This window comes from Haliaeetus albicilla, chromosome 17 (genome assembly GCF_947461875.1).
Source record: "Haliaeetus albicilla chromosome 17, bHalAlb1.1, whole genome shotgun sequence".
NCBI classification, from domain to species: Eukaryota; Metazoa; Chordata; class Aves; order Accipitriformes; family Accipitridae; genus Haliaeetus; species Haliaeetus albicilla.
Window position 1 is genome coordinate 11,662,981 of NC_091499.1, and position 24,876 is coordinate 11,687,856.

The 24,876-nt window shown below is 43.8% G+C and overlaps 1 long non-coding RNA gene across 1 annotated transcript; it reads left to right on the forward strand.

Moving 5' to 3' along the window:
* Positions 1-9,001: 9,001 nt before the first annotated feature.
* On the forward strand, positions 9,002-18,267 carry LOC138689550 (uncharacterized). The gene is made up of 3 exons (XR_011328408.1): positions 9,002-9,146; positions 10,462-10,796; positions 15,526-18,267. It is a non-coding gene; the product is annotated as an uncharacterized lncRNA (long non-coding RNA).
* The last annotated feature ends 6,609 nt before the right edge of the window (positions 18,268-24,876 follow it).

Consider the following 24,876-nt stretch of genomic DNA (forward strand, 5'->3'; position numbering starts at 1 on the left):
CGGGGGGTAGGAAGCGGGTGGAGGTGACAGCTGAGGGCACGGCAGGATAGGCCTTATGGTGCCGGGAGCTGCGTCTCGGGGTAACCAGCCGATTTCCTTGCAGTTGCGTAAAGGGCTTTCTCGCTTCAGGAGGGCGGTGAGGGAGGAGGTTCAAAGAGCTAGAGCCGCTGGTGGGAAGCGCGGAGCTCTTTCCTGGTCGGCTTCCTGATTGAAAAGAACTGTGTCGCAGTTCAGCCCAGGGGAAAAGCCGACAGGGGTTGGTGGGCCCCAAAATACATGTGACCTTGGGTTTTTGTGTACCTAATCCTGTTAATTTAACCGTGAATGTAAAGACAGGTCGTCTTTGGAAGGTAAAATGAGGAATATGCCCTCAAAAACTTCAACACTTTGGTGCTTTTTTGATTGTCTTGCAAAATATAAACTAGCCTTTAAAAAAACTCCAAAACCCAAACCAAACCTTACTATCATTTGGAAGCAAGTTTTTTGCTTTGCATGTTCCATGTGTGGTGTATAGTGTTAATTAAGCCATAACAGCATCCAGTCAGCCTAAACACAAATCTGATGTCTGTGCTGGCAATATGGTTGTGCTGCTCTTAGCGTAACTGAGGTTTTGGGTGGCAGGGTGACCTAGCAGAGCCCTTCTGCCCAACAAAAATAGAAATAGTAATTAATAATATGCTTTCTGTGACAGATAGCTCATGACGATGTTGGAACAATTAGGTGGAATTCACCCTAGGTTTGCCTGACTTGCCTTGGCCTAAAACTAATTACGAAAAATAGCAAAGTGATTCCTCTGCTGTTACCTTTTCCTTTGCAGAGGAGGTACTTGGAGTATTTCCTTGGTAAGGAGGGTGCTGACAAGCCTTTCTAAAGCTGAGACCGGTTCTGGTTCTCCATAACAAGGCTCAGGAAAAGTACTGATGTTATTACAGTGTTATAATTGTCCTGCTATTACTATACCGGTATAACTCCTTCTGTGGACACTCTTCTTTGGAATAATGATGGGTGGTTTTCCATTCATTTAATTCTTCATTTCCATTCCATTTCCCTAAGCAGATAAGTTTCCCCTGTGTTTGTGCAACAGTCTTAAGTATTCTTACCAAGCACTTCACCCAGGAGACTGAGGCAAAGTTGTTCTTGCAGGCTTTGAATGAAGGAAACTCTGGGTGTCTCTCAGCATGTGTATGATGCACTTGTTTAGTTTGGAATGCCCTGTGCCTGCACAGAACTCAGACAGCTGCTTCTGCCTTAATCTGTATGCTGAGAAGTGCCTGTGTTTGAGTGCAATATTGAAAAAAAAGATTTATAATAACCAGCACTTGCCCACTGAACTTAACATTTTTTTATATATATATTCTGCCTTCAGCTGCAGAAAAGATTTGGTTACTTTAACTCATGTAACACCAGATCCTAAGGACCATTCAGGTACAATTTAAGTCAATTAAAACAGTCTGAGGACTTCAAAACTTCATCAAGATAAGCTGCTAGAAAGCAAGCTTTTGCCAGTGCAGGCAGCACTATAATTGTAAACAATTGATTAGAACCATGATTGTCCTAATCAACAGAGTTACTCAGGCTTTATCTGACCCTTAATTTGTTGCGCTAAACTGAAGTCAGTCTGATTTAAGTCGAAGTAAGAATTCACACAGCCCTTTGCAGCAAATTAAACCCAGCTAAACCAATGTAGCTTTGCGTGTAGATAAGCCCTAAGGCAGTAAAATGTCCAACAGCAGTGACAAAGTGCTTGATGGTTGTCAGGGAACATGTGTTTTTACTTTCATTGTGGCAGGAAACACCATAGGGTCAAGGCTGCAAACCACTTGTTTATATTGTTCTTTCTTCTACTTACTTATTATATAACCAATTTGCAGTGTCCTGTTATGTGCTACATGGGGTGCCTTTAAAATTGTATATTATAAGCATATTTTTAAAATAAATAGTACCCACAAATTTTATTAATACTGGGAATGGGAGAGCTTATTTATAACTGGTGTTGTGCTAGATTTTATTGGATCTGCACTTCAAGCATGACACCTGTTAAAAAGACAAGTCCAGACACAGGACAACGTTTTGACCTTTGTACAGCTCTGAATGGGGTGGGAAGGTAACCCTTTCAGTGTAGTGCTTTGGGACTGGAACAGAGGTGTCGTAGTTGACCAAATGTTAGTCTTTATGCATTCTCTTTTCTTCCTCTGCTGTTGTTCCATTCCCACATTGTTTTTCATTTTCTTTTTTTTTGCTGTCTTCCTCTCATTCTCTTTATATACCACCTTGACTCTGCTTCCTCTTCCTTTTCCTTGAGACATCCTATTCATTTGATGCAGGGTCCACATCACAGTCCTTGTATTTTCTTTTATGCCGTCTAACCATATTCGTCCCACTTCACACAGTGGCTCATTTCTCATTAACCCGTCATGCTCACAAACACAGGACCACTGGTTAGCTGAGCTGTTTTCTAGGGCTTGTTCCATCTCACCCCGAGTGAGCAGAAGTCACTTTAAGCAGAGTTGTTCCACTTGAATTTGGCCAAGCATACTGAAGGTTTCTTACTGATGTGTCAGGCACACATTGTGGTTGCAGATTTTGTAGACAAAATGCAGTGGAGGTTATCTGTCAGGACTTCAGTGAAATGTTTGTGTGGTGCCGAGTGAAAAAGAACTAGTTACGTTGAAAAAATGGGGATTACTGCAGGAATTGTGTGCAGGTAGGAAAAACAGCCAAAAGAAAAATGGAATAAATTTCTTAATCTGCTTTGCTATACAGTCAGATAGTGCTGGCAAAAAGGAAAGGATACACAGGAACAGGAACGAAAGCTAGAGGTCAGTGAAGGTCAGCTCTGCTTCTTTAGGTGCTGACTTATGCTGGTAAAATGTACCAAAAATTATGATCTGAACCTGCAACATGCAGTGACCTTCAATAGGACAAATACATTTTTTGGTACTAAGGTATTTCCAGCAGAAATACAGAGGTGTATTTGCCAATATGAGAGACATCCAAAACACCTATTTCCTCTAAAATACTGTATATACTTCCACTCATAGGTATTCAGAAAAGATTAATTAAAACCAGAACTTGTCCAGAAAAAAAGGTGACTGAGCCAATTAGGAAAACAGAAATGGAAAATTTACTTATTGCAAGAAGTTAAAGGATTGTTAGTTCAAGGTTATTGGCCCACCCAAACAACTGTTGAAGTCTATGATTTTTTCTATAAAGCACAAGAAGGAGATAAGTTCAGGGATTTTTAAGATCTATTTTAGTGATGCAGACTGTGTTGATACAGGAACTGTCAGTTACCTCACCCAAACTGGAAATAAGAGGAAGATTTATAACTGCCAGAGGAATGAGTTTCCAGAGCACTCTTCCCGTAGCAGTAGTATGGGTGAGAATAAACAAAATCAAGCCCAGATCTTTAGGTGAGGCTTAGGTGGCCTTTAGATAAGGCTTAATATTTTAAGAAAATGGATTGTATAGTATGGTTGCTTTCAGTGGCATGAGACTAATGTGAATGACCCAGGAAGTCTTTGCAGTCATTCTGTGATAAAAGGTGGCAACAGTGAAGTCACAGTGGAACTAAACTTTTTAGTTGCAAGGAGGTGAAGCAGTAATAACCCATTTGAGTCAGTTCACCTATATTCAGAATAATACATTGAGGCTATAAAAGGAAAATTACTAAACTCACTGGTGTATATGCATGAATTGTGCTAACAGACCTGGATATAGAATAATTTGGAAGCAGTGAGTAAAATTTTGCAGCTCTGACTACTGCAATTACCTCGACAATTTCAGGAAAGTGTCGGCACTAGCAAAGTGTGGATCAGTGCACTTTTCCATCCATTGTCAATCACAACCTTGTGTAGGTTCACCAAAAAAAGTAATGGGGTATAGGGAGGGCAGTGTCGTGAGGTACTAAAAATGTTACTGCAGCCTAAAGAAAGAACGCCTTATGTCCCCATGTCCTGCACACCTTTACCCTCCACTGTCAAACATTTTAATACACAAACAATTACATCATGCCTGTCTGTTATCTTCCTTCCTTTTTCTATTGTAACGAATTCACATTTTTAAACTTCACGTATAGCATTCCCTGCCTGAACTTTGGAGAAAATTTGCACCAAACTAAACTCTGCTTTGCTCTCGATCTTAAAAAACTGCCACAGTGCTTGAGCAGAATGGAGAAGTGCACTTCTTATACAAAGATTTTTTTCCAAAATGTTCCCTTATATCGTTGTAGAACAATTAATTTTTCGTAAGTGATTATAAGGGTAAAGGAGTAGCATGGTATTACATATTAAATGGAGAGTAGAATCGAGTCAACTAAAAATACATTGAACTGGAATGGTGAAAAAAATTACAGGCCAAATATTAATCATGTGAGTAATACAGAACATGTGAATTAAGAGCCATTTAAGTCAAACACACTTAGAGCTGTGAATGTCTCTCCGCTATTGCGGTGGGCTGGAGCCCAGATTCTCTGTGAGCTTACATGATTGTGTCAGGCTGAGATGTAGTGAAGGTCAGGCTTTTCTTCTGTGCCAGTATGTTAGCGAACAAACCAGCATAGGACACAGTGACAACTAAGACATATTAACTATTTCCTGCTAATTTCCTCAAGTCTAGGAGGAAGTTTGAGACACCATCCATTCTGTTCACTCACAACATGTAGCTGTGTAGTTTGGTGTGCACATTGAAGAAATGGGCATGTACTTTTCATTGCAGACCTGTTGCTTCTTTGGAAATTTTGCATGGAAACTCAGTGGAAGCCAGCTGAATTTTTTTCTTTTATTAAACTCAGTTTTCTACAAAGAACAATGAAGAACTGAGGACTTGAATTAAAACTCTTATTTTCCCAGATCATTTACTAAGGGTTCAACTTTTCTGTCACTATCTTACCTGTCTTTTCCATCCCTCTCTTTTTTTCAGATAGTATCTGGCTACATTTTGTTCTCAAAAACCTCCTCCCTCCCTCTGCAGCTGACCTCTGGGATGCTCCCTGGTTTCGCGGGCGGGCGGGCGATATGTATCCGCACTGTACCATCTATACACACCTACTGCTTAACCTTCTGCTCCACCTCTGATCGATCCACCCCTCCGCTTCCCCATCTCTCTCCCCCTCTGCCAATCCCGTGCAGTACCTTTCACTTAGCATACCCTTTCCGTTCACAAAACAGAAGAAGATGACCATCCTCTGCTGGCAGATCCCTTCCTCGTCCTTTCTCTGCCACCACGGGTAATTCTGTCACCCTCTGAGCTCATTTGCTCCCTTTTCTCTCCCATACGAAAGCTGGTTTTAGGCCATGCTCATTCTTCTGTGAAGTATTTCCAGCGACCTGTTTCCCCACCTCAGACCTTGTTTCCAAAATTCTTCCCCAGACTTAGGTCACCTCTAGCCTGAAGATGCTTATAAATTACCAGCTTTCTAGAAGTTTCTCCTGGGGAATCTTTGGCTTCTCCTTTCCGCTCAGTTCAGGGTCTCTCTGTTCCCCCTTCCAGGGGATAGTTTTCACTGCCCTCCCCCTTTTTCCTCACTGAGCAGCAGCATCTCGCCCCTTCTTGGGTTTTTCATCCCTTCAGTTTCAGGCCTCACGTTCAGGGCCTGGCATTGTTCTGCTGCTGCATTAATTCAGGATTTGTGTCATTGCTCCCACACGTTCTGGTCCAGCCCAGCTTTCCTCTAATCGCTTCCTTCCTTCCCTCCTCCTGCTTTCCTCCGAGGGCTTTCATTCATGCTGCCCTTTTTTGTTTCAGGAACAACTGCACCCATCTTGTGAACCAAATCCACGCTGCCTTCATTCAAATCTCCCCATAAAACATACTTCTGCCATAAAGCCTATCCAGCTCAGATTCCTCTGCTGAAATATATCCCATTGCTCTATAATAAAAACAAATCCAGTTTCATAACAAAACAAAAAGAACTGAGCGAGAGACTGGCTACACGATTAATTTTTGCCAGTCGCTTTCTGCCAAGAGCAACATGCTTGTTCTTATCCCGCTCCTTAGGATTGTCCTCCCCATGTGCCTCCTGTTTGTCCTTTTGTTTTATTACTGGCTTTCAAGTCCTTCGTGAGGGCTCCTGGCCTGATCCTGTGCTCACATTGGGGTGAAGCGAGGAGTAACTCCGCTGCAGCAAACAGAGCTTTGCCAAAGTGAAATTTCTGTGGAAGACGAATGAGCCCTTTGTTTTAATATTAGCTTATAAAGCCTGTGCACAGCTCCAGCACAGCGCTCTGGTTTTAATTAATAAGAATTAGCATATACATCTACATACACTCTTTTTTTTTCCATTTGCGGGCTGGGCTACTTTGAAGAAACCCTCTTTGTATGTCTTCCTGGTTATTCTATATCTCGACATTAAAAAACCCCAAACGAATAAAACCCCCAAACTAAAGTAACATCAAACTCCCACGCAAACAAAAGGCTTAGCTGCTGCCGGTGGCGGGGAGTGCTGGGAGCAGCCCTTCCCGCCTGCCGAGAGGAGCCGGCTTCCAGCCCATGCTCCTCGCTGCTGGGGAGCCGTCCAATTCCCAGCCCGCTGTCTCTTCCTCCGCCTTTGCACAATCCCACTGCAGTGACTTCCCAGTCCTAACTGGAGCCTCTGGGCATTATTGTATTATCATTATTTAATAAACAACCACATAAAACACTGGTTGACATTTAAATAAGAGGAAAGAAAGGAAAGCTCTGATTCCTAGACTGTTTTGTTTTCCTGTTGACTTAGGTGGAAGCAGGAGCAGGTTTTCAAAACAATACCCGCGCTCGCTCGACGCATGCTTACCTTGAATGTTTTAGAAAAGGCACTGCTAACGTGGGCCCGGTGCAGATGAGAGGGCCAGACCTACTGCAGCTGTCAATCCCTATTGCAACATAAGCTGTAAATATAGAGCCATAACCTGGACATTCCCGAGTAAAATACACGAACGGCTTGTCTTGCCTAAGCTATTAATCCTTGCCTAAGCAAGGATTCAGCATCATTTTCTGCATTGTTACCCCCAGCATGTCCTTTCGGGTGGTTATCCGAAATGTGCAGCCATCAGGATGCTATTAAGAATAAATCGAAAGATAGTTTTATTTTTGCATTTGATTGTATGCTTGAGACATTTCAGAGTGAGACTTATCATGACAAAAGAAAACGTGGTGTCCTTGAAGCAAACGCAGAGGAGCACAACTCGTTCAATAAGGTTTTGAAAGAAAACAAAGAGCTGAAGGCCAGAACTGACTCCTTTAGAAACAAGTATAAAACAAGACAGGATTTGAAGTGCTTAAAATACTTTGGTGACAAGCAAGAAAGAAGCGTCTGTTACTAGAATTGATTGAATTAAGGAAAGGGAGAGAAAATCTTGAGAACTTTTTGAGAAGTAGAGATTTGATGTGTGGGGAGTATAAGAACAATATGCTCCCGGGCCACGACCGGAGCTCTGAATCAGCATAACTCTTTTCCTTGAAGAAAGTGAAAACTAGACAAGAGTGAGTATGTACGCCCTTATTATCCTTTTTCATTGTGGATCAAAGAGGAGGATTCTCGGGGCTGCCAGCTCTCCACTTTCCTGCAGTGAGTCTGGAGTGTGGGCTGGGTTTATTTTTCTTGGTTAAGCAATGCCTCTCTAATACTCTAAATGATCAGGTCCAATAATGGACTTCTTGTGAGATCTGAGTCTTATTTTCTGGTTTGTGTGTGGTATAAAGGTTTTTAAAGTATTCAGTAGGAGTGGAACACTCTTGCCATTTATAGAAATTATGTACATATATGCTTTAATTCTAGGGTGTTCACCCCTCATTCTTCCCACCATTTCATTACATGTTTGCTCTCCTGTATTATATATTAAAAACTTCATGCAGTGGCTCACTTGCATTTGCATATGTGGACTGTAATAGTTCTGTGATGTTGCTTGGAACTTCTGTATGAACATGTTGTATAGAGTCAATGTGGGCATGACAAATGTATTGCAGATTTTTCGTAGATAAACACAGTCAGTGAATGCAAATATGAGTGAATTTCTGTGCAAGTTTTAATATCTAAGCAGAGCTTATAAGCGCGTAACACCTGTAACCACAATTGTCAGGGCAAACAGGGAAACTAGTTTTAAGGCATTTGTGCTGATTTAAAAGTGCTGGGCTTTGAAATACTTCAGCTGTAATGGTGGAGATGTGTTCATCCTCCGGCAGGTATTTAAGTGCATAAACTCTGTTATTAAAGAATACAGAGTTTATTAGCAGCTGATACACCGAAGTCCTTGTGAAAACAAGTACCAGAATGGCAAGGACTGCCTTGCAAAGCAACCTGTGGCTTTTAAAGGCAATATGGAAATCTTGCTGTGAAATGGATTAGAAAGTGCTGGTTGATGGTCTTAGGGAGGTGGGTGTTAAACATGGAGATTTTTTTTGGAAAGCAAAATGGGAACTTACCAGAAGGGTGCTGGATTTGCATGAGTGGCTGTGTAGCCAGTGATAGGTTTGGTCTAGAAGCAGGGAGCTTGCTTAGGAAAGGCACTGCAGTGGTATATAATATAAGGAGAAAATGGAATCTGTTTGAATATGGGGTGTAGTAATCTTCCCCTTAAGGAAGACTGAGTGACTGCTTTTTGTGAGAGTACTGAGACAAGAATATATTAAATTGTTACCAAAGATACAGAGAAGTATATTCTGTCAAGTTTTCTGCTGCATTTTATGAAAATTGTTCATGTCACAAAGAGATACATGCAAGTCCAAGACTTTTATCAATAAAAAGGCAAAATGAACCTCTTTCAGCCTTTTCTTTGTTCATGAATACAAATCTTTGCTTGTTCCTGTATTTGGTGGAGGTAAAGTTGTCCTTATTTGGCCTGCAAAATATTTCCTTGCTAGAGAGTTCAGGTTTAACATGTGAAGGAAATTTGTTCTGAATTTACCGCAAGTCCACCTGCTCGTTCTATGTAACACCGTATTAAGTAGCTGTTGAAAGATGCATAATAAAAGTTATGTTTTGCAGAGAGAGAAAATGAAATTGTCTTTGCATTTCTTTAGAGCTCAGTCTGAGTGGTTTATTCATGGAAAATCAGAAGACAGTCTTCAAAATGGCCAGTAGACTGAAGAAGCTGGGCTGGGAGCATTTGTATCTTCCCATTTGAAAACTTTGCTTGTTTCTTGCTCCTGCAGAGTACCTGGCAACACTGGTGAAAACCAAGTTACATTAGTCCATTGTATTTTAGAAGCTCTTTTGTCTGTATAACCTTAGGATGATGTCAGAGGTTGATTATATGTTAGGTTGTTCCAATAAGAACAATTAATTTGGGGGCAAAAGCCAGTGAGGACCCTGTCAGACATTGAACAATGTTTTTGGTTTTCATGCACTGAATCATCAGTGTTTATAGGCCTCCAACATGTAAATCACCCTGAGGTAATCTGGAAGGGAAGGATATGAATAAGCCAATTAAATTGGCAAAGAGCCTAAGGAACACCCTGTTTAGGGATAAAATCACACGCCTGTCCTAGTGCCAGGAGTTTTGGAGAAGGAAATAGAGTTAAAATCTTTGTAGTTCATTTCTTTGCGGAGAGAGATGATTTAGAAGACTGATCTTCTCCTTTTGTATGTGTGAGCTCAGGTGACTGTGATAAGGTAGTAAGTAATGTGTTTTCTGCAAGTAATTTTTATTTTGATGACACAGAAGGATATCATCCAGGTTGCAGAGGGTGTAGGAACTAGTTGCCTCATTTATGGTAATTATTTCATATTCAGTTTTATGATATGAGCATTCAAAGGACTGAATTGCCCTTTATCTTTCCAAGTACCTCCTTTTTTTTTTCCGTTGGAAAAGGAGGCACAATTTTCCATCAGGAAGCCTTCTCCACACGACTCAGCAGTTACTAGCATACTTTAAGGTGCTCTATATCTAAATAATAACAAACCCAACTGCTTTCTTCCTACCATCTGCCAGGCCTGTGCCTTCAAAGGTGTGATGTAACGGGGAAAGAAAGGCAGAGGTGAAGAAAACGTTTCACTGAAAGTTTTGCAGAGAAAGAAGTATTGCCATTCTTAGTTTACTTCTTCACCGTACCAATGGGTTCTTTTTGTGTTTTTAAGAGGCGTGCTGTATTTGCTGGAAGACTAACCGTGTATTTCTGCCATCCCACCCAGATCTTTGAACTTGTAGGCCAATTCCAATCAGGAAAGTAGCTAGGTCTCTAGAAGAGATATACCCTATATATGCCTTTACTGGAGGAAAGGCCCAGGCAGAACTCGTGGCTGACATCAGACACTTTATGTGGGAGTGGATCATTATGACCTCCCCAAGCACAGGAGAAGCTGTAATTGGCATTTGTACGTTATTAAGCATAGAGAACTTAACTGTAAACAGAAATCCATAGGAAATCAGGAGTCACCAGTTACACTGCTCACAGAACTACTCATTTAAGGGCAGCTTTTGGGCATTTTTCAGACACCATTAAAAGCGGGGGAGATGTAACCTCTCCTTTTTTTCCTCCATGTAGCCCATCATCTTTGGACTTCTAGAATCATGTTCCTGGTTGAAGGGAAGTAACTTCCTGAGAACAAAAACAGCCAGAAAGCAACAGAGACATGGGGTCACTGGAGGCACCACCTAACAGCCCTCTGGATGCCTTGGAAGTAACAGCATTGGGATAGCCTGGATACAAATGCACAGACTGGCAAAAGACCCAGATAAACATAGTTGTTCAAGATGGTTTCAATGCCTCTCACCCAACCCCAGCCATCTGATAGCTCAGCATCTAGCCCACACCAGTCTTTACTCCCTATGGAGACAAAGAGGCACCTTCCAGGAATGCTTTGTTCCAGCCCAAAATAGGTATGAAATGGGTGTGATGAACCCTTCTTTTTCTGTGTGTCTGTGTTGTGTGCGCTGAGGAGGCCTAGATGACCATCTGAATTTTTTAGACAGCTAACATTCTGTGAGATGAATCCCAACCTTAGTGTTCAGCTCCTGTGCAGCCTGACCATGCATTGCTGGCAGCAGAGAAAACTGCAATTAGTATTTGAGGGCTAGAAATTTTGCACCAGAGGGTTAGTTCAAGGTTCCCTTTTGTTTTGAGCTGGAACTGGAGGTTCAGTCAGCCTCTTGGACATGTCTCTGGCCCTTATGCACTTTCAGGCATTCAGACACAGTTCAGAGCAGTGGAAAGAAACAGAAATAGCTGCTTTCACTTCTCTTGTTGGTGTATGGGCCCTGCAGAGAAACAGGAACCAAAGTAAGGTTAAGCAGGGTTTAAAGGAACAAGATAATGTTTGGTAGAAGAAGGGAAAAACACATAAGCTGGCCAGGTCTTAACTTCAGAGCAGTGTACATAAACTGTTGCCATGTCCCCAGGAAAACAAGGACTTCGGGAAATGGTCTAGGGCTGGTCTGCATGAAATACAGAGCACATAACACAGCATGAGTCCCTTTCTTTCGATAGACAGCGCTCTAGAATCGGTATGACCTTACTCCTGCCGTTGTTAGTCTGAAATATGTAGCACAGCTGTAGGACATAGTTCATCATTTATCAAGGGTAAATACAGTTCTGGATGGGAACATGGAGGTGAAAAGTGTTCTGCACACAGCGTTCACTTGCATGTTGTAACTTGCTGCTCGGAAAAAAACAGAACGCTTTGTTTTTTTGTAACACTGATGAGTGACTCCTTATCATAACCTTGTAAGAGGTTTCAAGTGTGTTCATGAATAGGAAGATGATTAAGATGACACATCAAGGTTTTCTGAATACTTATTCCTGTTCAGCCGCAACCTCATATTTTTCTTAGTTTTCATTCCAAAACAAGGTGTTTCTAATCTCTGGTGTGATTGGTAGACCACATCCTTTCACTCTTGGTGGCGCAGCTTGCTGTGAAACCCAAGCAGAGCAGTAAGGAGGTGAGTTTAAATGAGAGGCTGTCGGAGCTAAAGCAGCTAATTTAGCTGAAAGGCCCTGCAAAGGAGGCCTCTATTGCTCTGAGCAGTTACTGTGACAAAACCCAAGGCTAAAAATGAAGCGACCTCACTAAAAAGTTTAGTGGGAAAGAAGCTAAATGGGAGACTTAGAGGATCTAATTTGTAGGGTAGGAAGAGGAAGATGGCCCTGCAGCTGGGGAGCAGTTGAAAGTCTTGCTCTGAACGCATCCATAAATCATCATGCCAGGTAGGGTATTTTCTCTTCCCCCAAGTATTTCCCAGACTGGGAGTCTGCTTTGGCCACAGCTGCTTCTCTTCAACAGGCTACTAGAGCCCCAAGACTGGGTTTTGAGCAGGCTGTGTAGGAAGGATGTAATACTTTTCTCTGTTACGCAGCTGAAGAGTTAGGTCTGTAGCCTGACTGATGTGCCTTTTTTGAGGAGAGGACTCATATTAATTACCCTACATCTAAGGAAATCTAATTTCAGAGCACAAGGACACAGAGGAAAAAAGGAAGCCTGATTTTTCCAGTGTTCAAATGATCGTATCAGTGCAGAGATCTGTGTCATGGGGAGCACCTCTGGGCTTTCTTTCCACTGCGGTTGTTAACAGAGGGCAGGAAAACAACTGAGGCCAATGGCTTCAGTGACAGACACCGGGGGAGTAGAGATGGTATCTTTGGCATTAGGCCGGGGGGGGGGGGGCTGCAAGAGGCAGTGCAAGGGGTGAAAGGTTTACCCAGTGTGTCATTGCTTCTAGTGTTGTAAACGAGTGCTGACCGTACAGCCCAACAGCACAAGCTTCACCACACTTGCAAAGTGAAGTAGCTCTGGTGGTTCCCTTTTCTTCAAAGTGTTTTACGCTTTCTGCAAAGCCACATTTGGGGTATGCGTGGAATGGGCATCCCCAGTTCAGAGGTGGTAGAAGTAGCAGAGGACATGTAGCCTTTCCTGTCTACTTTTCCAACTCAGCCCCCTGTTCCTAGCCCCTTCGCTCTGTAGCCCCAAGGATCCAGTTAACACCTGCTCCTTGCTGTCTGGTGCCCTCTGGTGCTGCAAATACCTGTGTGGGCTACATCCCATCATACCCCTATGCAGTTGTGGGAACCAGCCTGTACCCCAACAGGGGACTCACGAACTGGTATCTGCTTTTTCCCCATTGCAGCCTGGCTGTGGCAAGGGCCCTCCGATATGCCGTGGAGCAGGTGGGACTGGCCTGGGAGGTAGGAAGAGCTAGTCCTAGCTTCTCTAGTCCTGTTTCAGTCCTTAAAGGGGGAGAGTGGGAAGCGGACAGGCTCTCACTGGTCCCCCCTCCAAGTATATCTCCCTTGCTTTACTCCCTCCCCTTCTCCAGCTTTAGCCCCCTAACTTCTATCATCCATACTCTTTTATTACAGTTACCTTCACATAGTTGCCCGGTCTCACTGCAGAAAGCCTTTCTTCCTCTTCCAAGATACAGCTCCTCTTCCCCTAGGATGCTATTCCCACCACGGTCTCTGATCCCACTCCAGACACCTTATATTGCGGGGCCCATGGCTCAGGAATGCTTGGAGCTTACACATGCTCAGATCCATTGTTCAGAAAACAGGATTACAGTATCATCTTCGCTGTCCTTCATCTCCCCTCTGATTAATCAATGCTAATTGATTGATTGATGGTGGCTCTCTGGCGTAACGATCTCCCAAGTCTGTAACAATCTCCCAAGTCTGAGAAGCAGCCACGTGCCTATCATTCTCACATATCTATCCAGAGCATACGGAACATATTAACCTCCAGAAATTAGTTAGAGCCTCTTCTAAATTAGTTTGTACGAATTGGCAGGGCTCATTTCTCCGGACTAAAAGAAAACTGATGACAGAGGCAGATAGCAATGACAGGCTGACAGGTCATTTTCTTGGTTTTGGTCCAAGTAGATTTCACCCTCACAGGGAATGAGTGGATGCCTTGGTGACCACAAACTGCACACTGATGGTAGGTTCTTGCCTGCAAGCCTGCTTCCCCACACCTGATGCCCGTGCCTTGTTCAGTTTAGCGCTCCCTTCCTGAGATGATCGAACACTGTTCACGATGATGATGTCGTAGTGCTGCACAAATAGGCAGTAGGTGCCATGTGGTAACAGGGATCAATTTAGAGGGCCTGAGACTGACCAGTCCCTGTTGGTCCCCAGCCTGCTCTGTCACTGCGTGAAACCCCAAGCGACTGAGCCCTTCTCTTCTGCTCCAGTGCTTGGCTCAGATTCCTCAGCTTTCTCTCATTAGGCTCTTTTTGGCCAGCCTAGTTGCTGGGCTTTCTGAGTTGTAGGCAGATGAGCGTGCTTCCATGCTATCACTGCAGCTGGGGGTAACTGCTGTAAGGAAGGACCAGCTTCAACTACTGTGTGGGCTGAAACACGACGAGTTGCTCCTTTGCAATCTGATTACCACCAGGAGTCCATTTGGCATGGACTTTCATGGCAGATTCATGACCTTAGGACTATCAGTCTGACAAATTTCAGTTCTCTGCCACAGGGAGCAATTATAGGAAGAAAGTCACAACTTTTTTGGGGGGGTTGGGTTTGGGTTTTTTTTTTTTTTTGACAAATCTCTCTTGGAAACAGCTGAACTGGTTAAACAGAAAGTAAGATATCTTCCCCAAACTCAACCACACCAAACCCCCAAACCCAACAAACAGGCAGTGAGCTGTACGCAGGCACTAAGCTTGAAACATGTGAGCTGGAACTGATAAAGGGTTGGCAGAGCTGTAAGCAAACTGAAAATGGGACCTTATAAAGAGAAGTTGGGCAATCTTCAAAAAAGTGGTGCTACCAGTCCTGTCAATGAATACTTAGATATGGCCCTTGCAGATTGCACCCCTTGATGCAATGCTCACTGGTGAGTCATTTGGAAGATCACTAATTGAAGGATAGAAAATGGCCTGCTGTGGCCTGCAGCCATTATGAGCTGCACATTTTTTTACGCGGTGTTTGTTGCAATCCCCTCTATTTTCTGCAGATGGGGTGTGGCTGTCCCATTCCTGGCAAAGTGGCTGCTGCAGCCTTTAGTTGGGAAAATATGGGTGCTGTTGCATGACAAGTTAGGCTTCCCTGGGGAGGAGAGGGGGGGCAGTCACCTTCTTCCTCTCCAGCACAGCATCAGGGGTGTGACGATTCCCTAAAGCACAACAGAACCGCACAGAAGTCTGGCAGCTTTATTCAGTTTGTAGTTATATGGATCTGGCTCATAAAAACATCTGAATCATGTTTCACACTACCTACCTAGCTACATAAACACAACCTGATCCTCTTCTTAGGATCTGAGCCTTATATTCTCAGACTATGCCTCCTTTTCCTTTTTTCATCAGAGGTCTTGTGACTCTCACTCCTTGCATAATTATTTGGGCTTTCGTGAAAGCTGCTGTGTTCAAATTCCTCAGCCTGCAATCAGAAGTGACACTGTCACTCTTTGTTCCTGTTAAATGCAGGCACCCAAAGTTTCTTTGGCTGTGATGCATTAGAGAACTCATTCTTCACGCAGGATGGGAGGGACACTGCACTCAGCCCCGCGGATGACAGAGCATGGGTAGGCAGCAATCCTGCAACTGTGCCTGTGGTGGGTGAGACAACCCCTGCACCCCCTTGACTCCTTTTTGCCTTTCTGCCACTCTGCCTTCCCAGATCCACTCGCTTTGCCAGCCGAAGACTGCCCGGTCAGCTCTGCCAGAAGCCCGGGGTCACGGAGCAGGAGACAGACTGTGGCAATGTGCTGCAAGGCTGGGAAGCATGGACTTAGTTTTGTGGAGGCTGCAAGGAGGGAGCTGTCTGGTGAGTGTTCACACAGGCACTGCATCCAGCCTGGTAGGCAGAAGAAGAAACGCACCCTCCTTATTTATAGGAGGATGGAGGTTGCTATGCTAGGCCAAACTGATTAAGTCTGGTATCATGCTTCAGACAACGATGCACACTGGCTGCTAGAGGAGGTGCAAGAAATGCTGTAGGAAAACAAAGATAAAATCACTCAACATGGACATGTCTCACTGTCCTATGGATATCTAGGTCACTAGTTAACTGTGTCAACAACTAGTGACCAGCATGAGATGGGAAGGATGAAAGCTTTACGCTGAACTATTCCAGTTGGTGTCCTACATGATTCCTCTTACTTGGCTGAAATAAAAATGAAGAAAGAATGATACCCCCCATTCTGTTTCTTCTGAAATATATGGCAAACCCTGTATTGTTCTCAAAGGTGCAGGATCAAACCTGTCATTATCTCACCCAGAGTGCAATAAATATCATGACTAAGAGTTAACAGTGCATCAAAAATTATCATCTCTAAGTCTTGTTGGCAGGCTTTACATGAACCAAACCAGGTTGTCAACTGCCTTCTTTAATGACAACTGATTATGTTACAAAGAACTGCAACAACAAGGCATTTATTTTTCATTTTTAGAAATTTGAATGAGGAGATCTCATTACCCAGAATCAGGATGCATCTTGCTCAGTGGATACAATAACAAATGGATTCTTCAAATCCCTAACTCACAAGCATTTCGGAGCGAGATAGTTCAGCAGCATAAGAAAGATGTACTATTCCTAGAAATCTCCTGACTCAACTCCTGTCCTGTATCTGTCAGCAATTCAATAGCATGGCAGTTATAATTGAGCACAAACATACTTCTGTTAGCAAACAGGAAGAAGCTGGGCAGGAGCACCAAGATGGCAATGGGCTGTGTGGGTGCCAAGGTGGGTGGTCACACCTGGTCAGGGCTGTGAGATCAGTGATATGGGTAAGGTGATCAGGCTTGCAGAGGGAAAATCCGAGTTGCCTGTCACTGTGTGGTGATAAGAAAGGAGGATGCACAAGGAGGATGATAAGCTTGAAGGGCACTTAACAAGGCAAAGCTGATAAGCCTGATGGGCACTTAACAAGGCAAAAATGAGATACAACAGTGCTTCATTTCTGTTTCTTTAGCTAGTAATTCTCTTACCTTTTCCTTTGCATTGAATACTTTGTATAAGAAAGCACTGGCTGCAGCACTTAGACATATAGTCTATAGACTTCTGTAGATTTACAGACATTGTGTGACATGGTTGGAGAGAGGGTGGATTATCAGCAGGTAGCCAGCAGCCGGGGGAGAGGTTCTTGAGATTTGTGTGCTTCCATGTGCATCTTCTCAACCTCACCTGCTCAGTTGGAGATTTGGAAAAAAACAGGACTGTGCTCTATTTATGAAAGTGATAGTGACATCAGGACAAAAATACATGATCCACGTAGTTCCTGAAGCTAGAGATTACTCACAGGATATTGCTAGGGCATCAGATAAAGATTTTAACAAGTGGGTGTAGAAATTTCATCACAAGTCTGTCTTTAGGAACCCAAGGAACTGCTCCTATTTTCAAAAGTGTGGAATCACTGACAACTTCAGCAGCTTTCTTCCTCCTGATCTTATTTTGTGAATGGATTAGGGCTCAGTTGTTCAGGCTTTGTGGGAGTAGTTCTACTTGCCTGAATTGGTAGTATGCATAACAAACCGGTAGGATGGGGCAGCTCCTTTTCCTGTCTTTTATTTGAAGTTCTTTAAAATGATCAAATATCTGCAGATGCATAAACCATCAAAATACAAATAAATGGAAAAGAAAATTTTCTGTTAAATGCTTCCTTCTTCCCCACTCCAACCTTGTGGTTGGAGGTTCCTTCCTATCAGTCAGCTCCTGGCACCAGCTGGTGTGTGGACACATCCCTCCTGCCTCCTAATGGCTCCCTGGGGAGAGAAGAGTCTGCCCAAATTATCCTGAAGAAAGATTATGGCTTCAGTGGTGAAACTCATTGGGATAGTAATGTGTCCAACAAAGCTGATGACTGCAAGTAATGCTTCATTTCAAGCATAGTTCCAAGGGCAAAAAAGGCTCCTCCTGCCAAATTTGGCTAGTTTTCCTGGTTGAAATGTTTGTTGATGGTTTGCATGTGTGAATAGGTCTTGTCAATATTCCTCAGTCTCAGTTACATTGGTCTTATTACCCTCTTCTGTTAACAGCCTTTTGGAGGGAGGAGAGGATGTCATGAATGCAGAAGTGCATCTTCAGTAGTTAGTTCTTTTTCCCAGCACATGAATCTAAAATGGCCCTGCTGCCTTCTTACTGTAACTTAATTGTATGGATCAGGATTTAATTCACTTAATTTTCTGGCTCTAAACATTTGCAGTCCAGAGCTAATCCAGAGAATAATTTTATTTCCTAACAGTCTCATTTTCCCCACTGGTACTTTGTGCCATAAATGTTTCTTGATCATCTCTATTTCAGCCATGTAGAGGCACATATCTGAGCTATTCTTTGGGTAGTAAAATGGTTTCTGGAAGTCGGTGCTTGAAGAGCTGGAATAAGATAATTTATAGCACAGAAGAATCAGGAAGGTTGGGAGCCCGTCAGTGTTGTCCTGATTCTTCCATTTTGTAATGCAGGGAGATCCACCTGTGTGACAAAAGCCCAAATCACACTGAAGCCTTGGACAATATAACTGATTTCCTGGTGTGCTCAGGCCGATCAATGTCCTGGACCAGACAGCCCAGGACGTGGCTCTTCTCCCTGTCTGTGCTTTGTAGGGGTGTGGGTTTCAGGGAGCTCCTTCTGTCCCACTGGAAGTATCAACTGTATGTTCAATAAGTTCAAAGGAAGACATTAGCTTTCAGCCAGATGTGCTGATCTGTGGGGCACGTCTGGGTGTATGTGGCATGACCACTGAGCAGAGGCTGTCACCTATGGGCCTGTGTTTGGAAGAGAGTTGTAGCAGCGCTACCAACAAGCAGCGGTTGGGGACAGCCACTTGTGTCCATGCAATGCTCTTGGGTGTATGTCCGCTCTCTCTTAAGCAAGTGCCCAGAAAGACAGATGGGTGCTGCGCCGCATACATTAGTTCCTAAACATTGCCCTGTCTAATCCGCAGCTGCTGTGGACTTTCCTTTCTGGATAAGGTGGCTTTGTCTGAATAAGCAACAACAGCATCTAAAGAAGCAATAGATTTTGAAACAGAGACAACTGGAGCAGTCATACTTTGATCTCTGGCAAAGCCATGGGGCTTGATTATTATCCAGTGGAAGGAGCTGAGATAAATGAGTTTTCAGGAGTAGGGAACTCAAAGAGTTCAGGCTGGAGGTGAATTGAGTGAAGGGTGAGGGGGTGCGCCCTCCTCCCAGGATAACGAGGTCAGTCATCAGCGAGCCACAGGGTCCTCTCGGAGCCTGGCACTTTACAGGGCTCACATACATTTTCTAGAAGCAGGCAGGAATGTTTCTTTCCATAGACCTCTGCCGCCTCCTTGGAAGCTGATCAAACTAGTTTTATTAAAAACCACCGTTTGACTTCTAATGTTTTTATACTGATTAAGAACATTGACTTGGCTGACTGAACAAGGGAACTGATTGTAGCTCAGCTGCTTCATGATGGAAAAGCTTTGATTGGACTGAGTGGGAGTTTATGCTTAAGGTACTCTATAAAGTGAATTTTGGTGATAAGCTTATAAACTGAATTTGAACTTTGCACAGGCTCCAGAGAGAAGGAATAAACAGCTTAATTTATATTGTCTGCAGATACACACCAAGATGCCCCTTTAACCTTCGGTTATTTTACCTAGGGGGTCAAACTGTTCTTTAAACTGTTTGAAATTATTTGTCCAGATTAGCTGTCCATGCTGAAGATGGAGAGCTTTCAGGGTGGCTCCCAAGAGCCCTGAAGCCAACTATAATGAATGAGTTTGGTGTTCTACTCAGAGGAAAAAAAGCTGAATGAGTTACAGAGCTGCCAAATAACCCCAGTTCATTCACACAAACTTGAGGATAATGTGTTTCTCTTGATCCCGATGTGGTATCATTAGAATAGTTTATTTCAAGGGCATTTGTGTCTGACATCTTCCCTCCCTCATTACTTATCAGCCTCTATAGTTATACACAGCAGTGAATTGCAATTAGAAGACATGGGTATCAGACAGGAAACGCTGGGGAGCACGGAGGATTCATCTTCCCCTTCTGCAGAGGCCAGTGACCAAACTTGCAGGGGATCAACTGGAAGCAAGGTCAGGTGGTCATCCTGCGAAATCCTCTGGTCCAATACATCTCGGAGCATATATGCATAGGGGTCAGTCTGAAGAGTTTGGTAACTGGTCAAGGAATTATTCATCACCAGTGGTGCGTGCAGCACAGATCCCAACACAGCCATCACAGAGAGTCTGAGGCTGCCGCGAACCCTGGGCATGAAGGAATCACTCATTGAGGCAGTGATGGGGTCTTTGCCCGGGGAGAGATTTTCTTTAGATGGGGAGGTTGTGATCTGTCTGAACAGATATCTAAATATTTTATCAGAGGAGTCATCCAGCTGATGTGTGTCACAGCCGTAGGAAACTAGGAAACGAGAGACTTTTGTTTGTGTTTTCTCAAGGCGGAGGGCTGGAAGTGACAAACCCGAGGTCTGGCTCTGTGATGGCCTTCTGCATACCTGCGGGCAAGTCACTCCTGTCCTCACACTGCTCCTGCAGTCTCCCCACATCTGCTCCAAAAGGCAATTGCTGAGACCCAGCAGCACCCTGAGCTTGTGCAGTCATTCTCCCTTCCCTGCTTCAAAACAAATCCACTTCATTTATCATAATAAAGGGAACTTTTTTTTTTTTAAACCTGGCTTGCAGTTCATGCCCTGTGTATATGTGTCTGCCTCTTCATCCCTCCCAGTGACTTCTGACCCTGATGCCCAACTCCAGCTAGGTATGGCAGAAATGTAGAGGCCTCAGTGATATCAAAGTTACATTAAATTTCCAGAAAATTGGGGGAGCAAATAATTCAAATGTCACCTCTGCTGAGACAGAAGTCTTACCAGATATCAGAGGGTCCCAGTAGGGAAGGGGAAAGGAGGGACAGAGAGAAAGACAGAAGAAACCAGGCTTCATTTGCTCATTCTGTTGCCCACACTCATTTTATTTTGCATTTTCTTTTAATTTCCTTGTAACTCCTACCTATCTAAACCTTACTGAGGATTTGAAGTCTAAGTTAGTGTAGCGAAAAATTCCTTCCATTAGCTCTCAGTTGCTCTGAGCAAAGTATCAAGAGAGGACTAGAGATCACTCAGTGTTGACGCTCCACCCCTGACAGGGGTAAAATCTAAGCAGCAAGGATACTGAACATGCCTAGGGAACAAGTCGGCTATGAGCTGGAGCAAGACCATTCATCAACCAGTTTCACCATATGCTAAGGGAATGCAATAATATACATCTAAATCAGAGACAAATTGCAAAGACTAATTTGTGAACTGGGGCCCCATTCCTTGGAGTAAAGGTCTTTTGCTTCTAATCTATCTCCACTGGCTTTGCCTGTGTAGAAATAACTATGGGAAAAGACATCACAAACGAATCAGGTTCTGCAAGCCTTCTGAGGGCATTACTGACTTCTTCACATGCTCCCATTCAGGAATCATAGACTCCCTGAACACTCAGTTTCCACCTGAATAGCTTTACTCTCAGCCTACTCTCTTCATCACACATTATTTTATTCTAGTCTGCCCTGAAATAACAAGGTTTAATTGGCAATCTGGCTCTGATTTACTAATATCTCCTTGTGCATGGAAGGAGACCTCAAATTCTATGCACTCATTCTCAATCAACGTCAGCTTGGTATTAACTCAATGTTATTACATTATTGATTTTATTCATCCCAGGAGCTACATCAATTTATCATGGAATTTACACTTCTTTAACAACCAACACAAATCAAGAACATTTGTTAGGCTTGCGATGTAGACTAGAAAGTTTTTGGAATCTGATCCTTATTTTCCTTTACATTTGTTTAGATTTCCTGTTAATCTGAATTTCTATCTTGCCCCTTTGAACTTTCAACCAACTGTAAATACTTTTGATAAATTTCCGTGCTAAAAACTGTATTGCAACATAGTTCTGAAAAAAAATGAAAACCAACTGCAAAATACCCAGTGCCTTCTGATGTATTGATATAACTGGTTTGGGGAAAGAAATGGTCGGGTGCTTTATGTAACACAGTGGCCACATGTAAACAATAAAATCTGTTTGTAACCTCAGCCATGCGTTTGGTTCTGCTATACACAGTATAACCATTTGTAGTTTTAACTCATGTTTTGAAGGTGTGTAGCAAATTAAAAACATAGCAAAGAGTTTGTCTTTTTCCGTTGCATTTTACTGGCTGACTTATTTGCAACACATGAAGAAATTCTGGGAAAGTTCATTGTCTGTTTCTGCATTTGTTCAGTCTTCCCCTCTGGCTTGACTCTGTGATGGCTGGAGAGATACTGAAAGGATGATGTCAGAAGAGTGGGAAGTGAAAGCTGAAGGGAATTTTAGTCAGATGCTTTGAACTGTTGATTTAAAAAAAAAAAATAGTTAATGTTTACATAGCTGAAATGCTGATTTAGTGTTTGGGAAAAAGGATATGGGACACCAGAGCAGTCACAGCACTGGATGGTGTTAACAGAGGTACATTTTAGAGAGCTAAAGCACCTTTACTATCTTCCTTCACGCTACAGAGAAACCCACCACTGGCTGGAGTGGAAGGTGCAATTCTAAACTTACTATTCTGTGTAGTAATTTTATCACTGCTTCTGTATATTGAGCCTGTTGCTTGTGTCCGTTACCTGTGTACAGTAAAAACAAAACTTTAAGACTATACTGTTGCTTAGTAGTAAGAGGACAGAGACCAGTCAGAAACACAAGGATGGACTTTACTGAAAATAGAAGGACTAGTTCAGCTGCATTTAACCTAAAGTGCGTGAGTAAGCTAGAAAAGGGAGGATTGCAAAATCTGTGTGTCCACGGCAATGCCACCCTTCAGTGTTACCTAACGTGGTTGGGATTACATCATCAGAACAAACTTTCATCAGTTCATCACAGTTTGGTTATATGACACTATTTTGAGCTCAGCAAGGAAGTGATGCTTTTATGTATATTTGTCTCCTCCAGAGTATTGCAAAGAGTGTCAGAAACTCCATCCAGCCATAGTTTGCCACAAGGTGCCTTGGGAGAGAAAGACACACCAGCCAAAAATATCACATGAAAAATTCAGGAGCTAGAGGATTTGTACGGACTTTCTCTTTGAAATCATCAAAGCAGGACTTTCTCAGCCATGTTGCTCAGGCGAGTTTCAGGGACATATGGTACCAACAGTTCCCACACCAGCATCCTTCTGTTTTGCGTCTCATCATTTCACATGGTGGTGAAAGATGGATACCTAGGTGCCTGAGTGCTTGCGAGATTTGAAATAGAGGCATGCAGGAGGCAGGGAAGAGAAGACCAAGAACTCCCTTTGGATTTGCCTGGGTAGACAAATGTTTCTATTATGTTTTTACTACTCTGATAGCATAGCCAGCTTGCATCTGTGCCAGAAGCCTTACGTGTGGGCTGTTTGCCTAGCGGTAGCTGTGATGATGGTTAAAGGGTCGTAGTGAGATGCAACGTCTCTTCTCAGGCTGAGCAATACAGCAGGAACCCTCCTCCAGGTCAGACCTGAGATCACTGAAAGGCCAGGGAAGCCACAAACCAGAGCAATGCTGCGGCGCTGGGGGCAGCAGGAGGAAACGGAGCGACTGCGAAAGGTGTGATCCGCTCCTGCTGTTCCCCCCTCTCCTGGCCAGGGGCAGGGGCTGAGTGAGAAGATGCCATGGAGCTGTAGCAAAAGGCTTGGCACTTGTGCATAGAGACCAGCCAACGCATAGGGTTTGACAAGAGTCGAGATGGTTGCCCAGCCGCTGCTTCAAGGGGCACGCAGGGATGGCAATTTACCCCGAGTGCCAGGTGCACAGGTAAGCAAGCCCTGGCCTTTGCCAGCTTCTCACACCAAGCCACGGGAAGCCCTGAGTGCTTTTATAAACCCATGCTGCAATTCCGCAGGGCAAGAGCAGGCACACGACCGCTATCAGATTAGCCGCTGACCTTATGCTGCCTTCATGCCGCTCGTGGGAGGACGCGATGCAGCAGTGAGGCAGAGCGGCACCTCATCCAGCACCCGACACGCTCGTACAAGGTTAACCCACCAACGATTTTAAACAAGTGTGAGTAGCCAGAGCTAATTTATAAAAGCTTTGCATTGTGTGGCGTTTGGCTTGGCACTAGGCACCCTAACGCTGGCTTCAGCGCATTGCTGGATCACAGCTGCTGAGCTGTGGCTTGGCCGGGGTGTTTGGGTGGGTTGGTAGAGGTGCTTGGCTGTGCGGTGGAGGTTTTGGCGTTTTCGCCTTCACTGCCAGTGCTGCAGCAGGGTGTGGGCTCCAGCTGCCGCGGCTACAAATCACCAAGCCCCTCAGGCTGAGCCCTTGGGCTCCGCAGGGGTGTCTGACTTGCAGCAGCTGTGCTGTGCAACCTTGAACATTAAAATACCTTCGCTTGTTGCTCAGACTCCCTTGTTTTCCTTTTGCTGGCTCTCTGCAGCTTAGTGCTGCCTCGGGAGTCCTATCAGCAAAGGTCACCCAAGTCAGGTTTCCCCACAAAGGGAACACTTTCCTGACCCTAAACTGTAACCATGGAGATTTGTTTTCTTTTAAATTCCTTTCCCTTAGGTTCAATGCTATCTTTAGATGTCATCCTGTTTTGACAAATGTCCGTGTGGTTCCTGATACTATCAGGGAACTGTGGCATGACAAGGACTGGCTTAAGTAACAGCTGCATAACTCTGTCAGGAATGAATGATGCAGCCAGTGCCCTTTCTGGAAACACTCCCATTTTAGAATCATAGAATCATTATTTAAGCTGGAAAGAACCTTTAAGATCATCAAGTCCACCGTTCAGTGATTCTTGCTTCGATGCAGCATCCGGCAGCCAGTCATGGCCCAGCTTGCCTGGGTTTTCATCTTTCCTGTTCCCTCAACCTTGTGCAAGCTCCTCATGGCTGCAGAGTTTTGCTCACACTTTGGACTTCACAGCCCGAGAGACTGGAGAGTTGAGATGTACAAGGCTGGCGGGGCAGGTAAATGGGAACAACAAATGGGAACTGAAGCCTGAAATGGTTAACCCTGATGAGAGCTGGGCTTTTG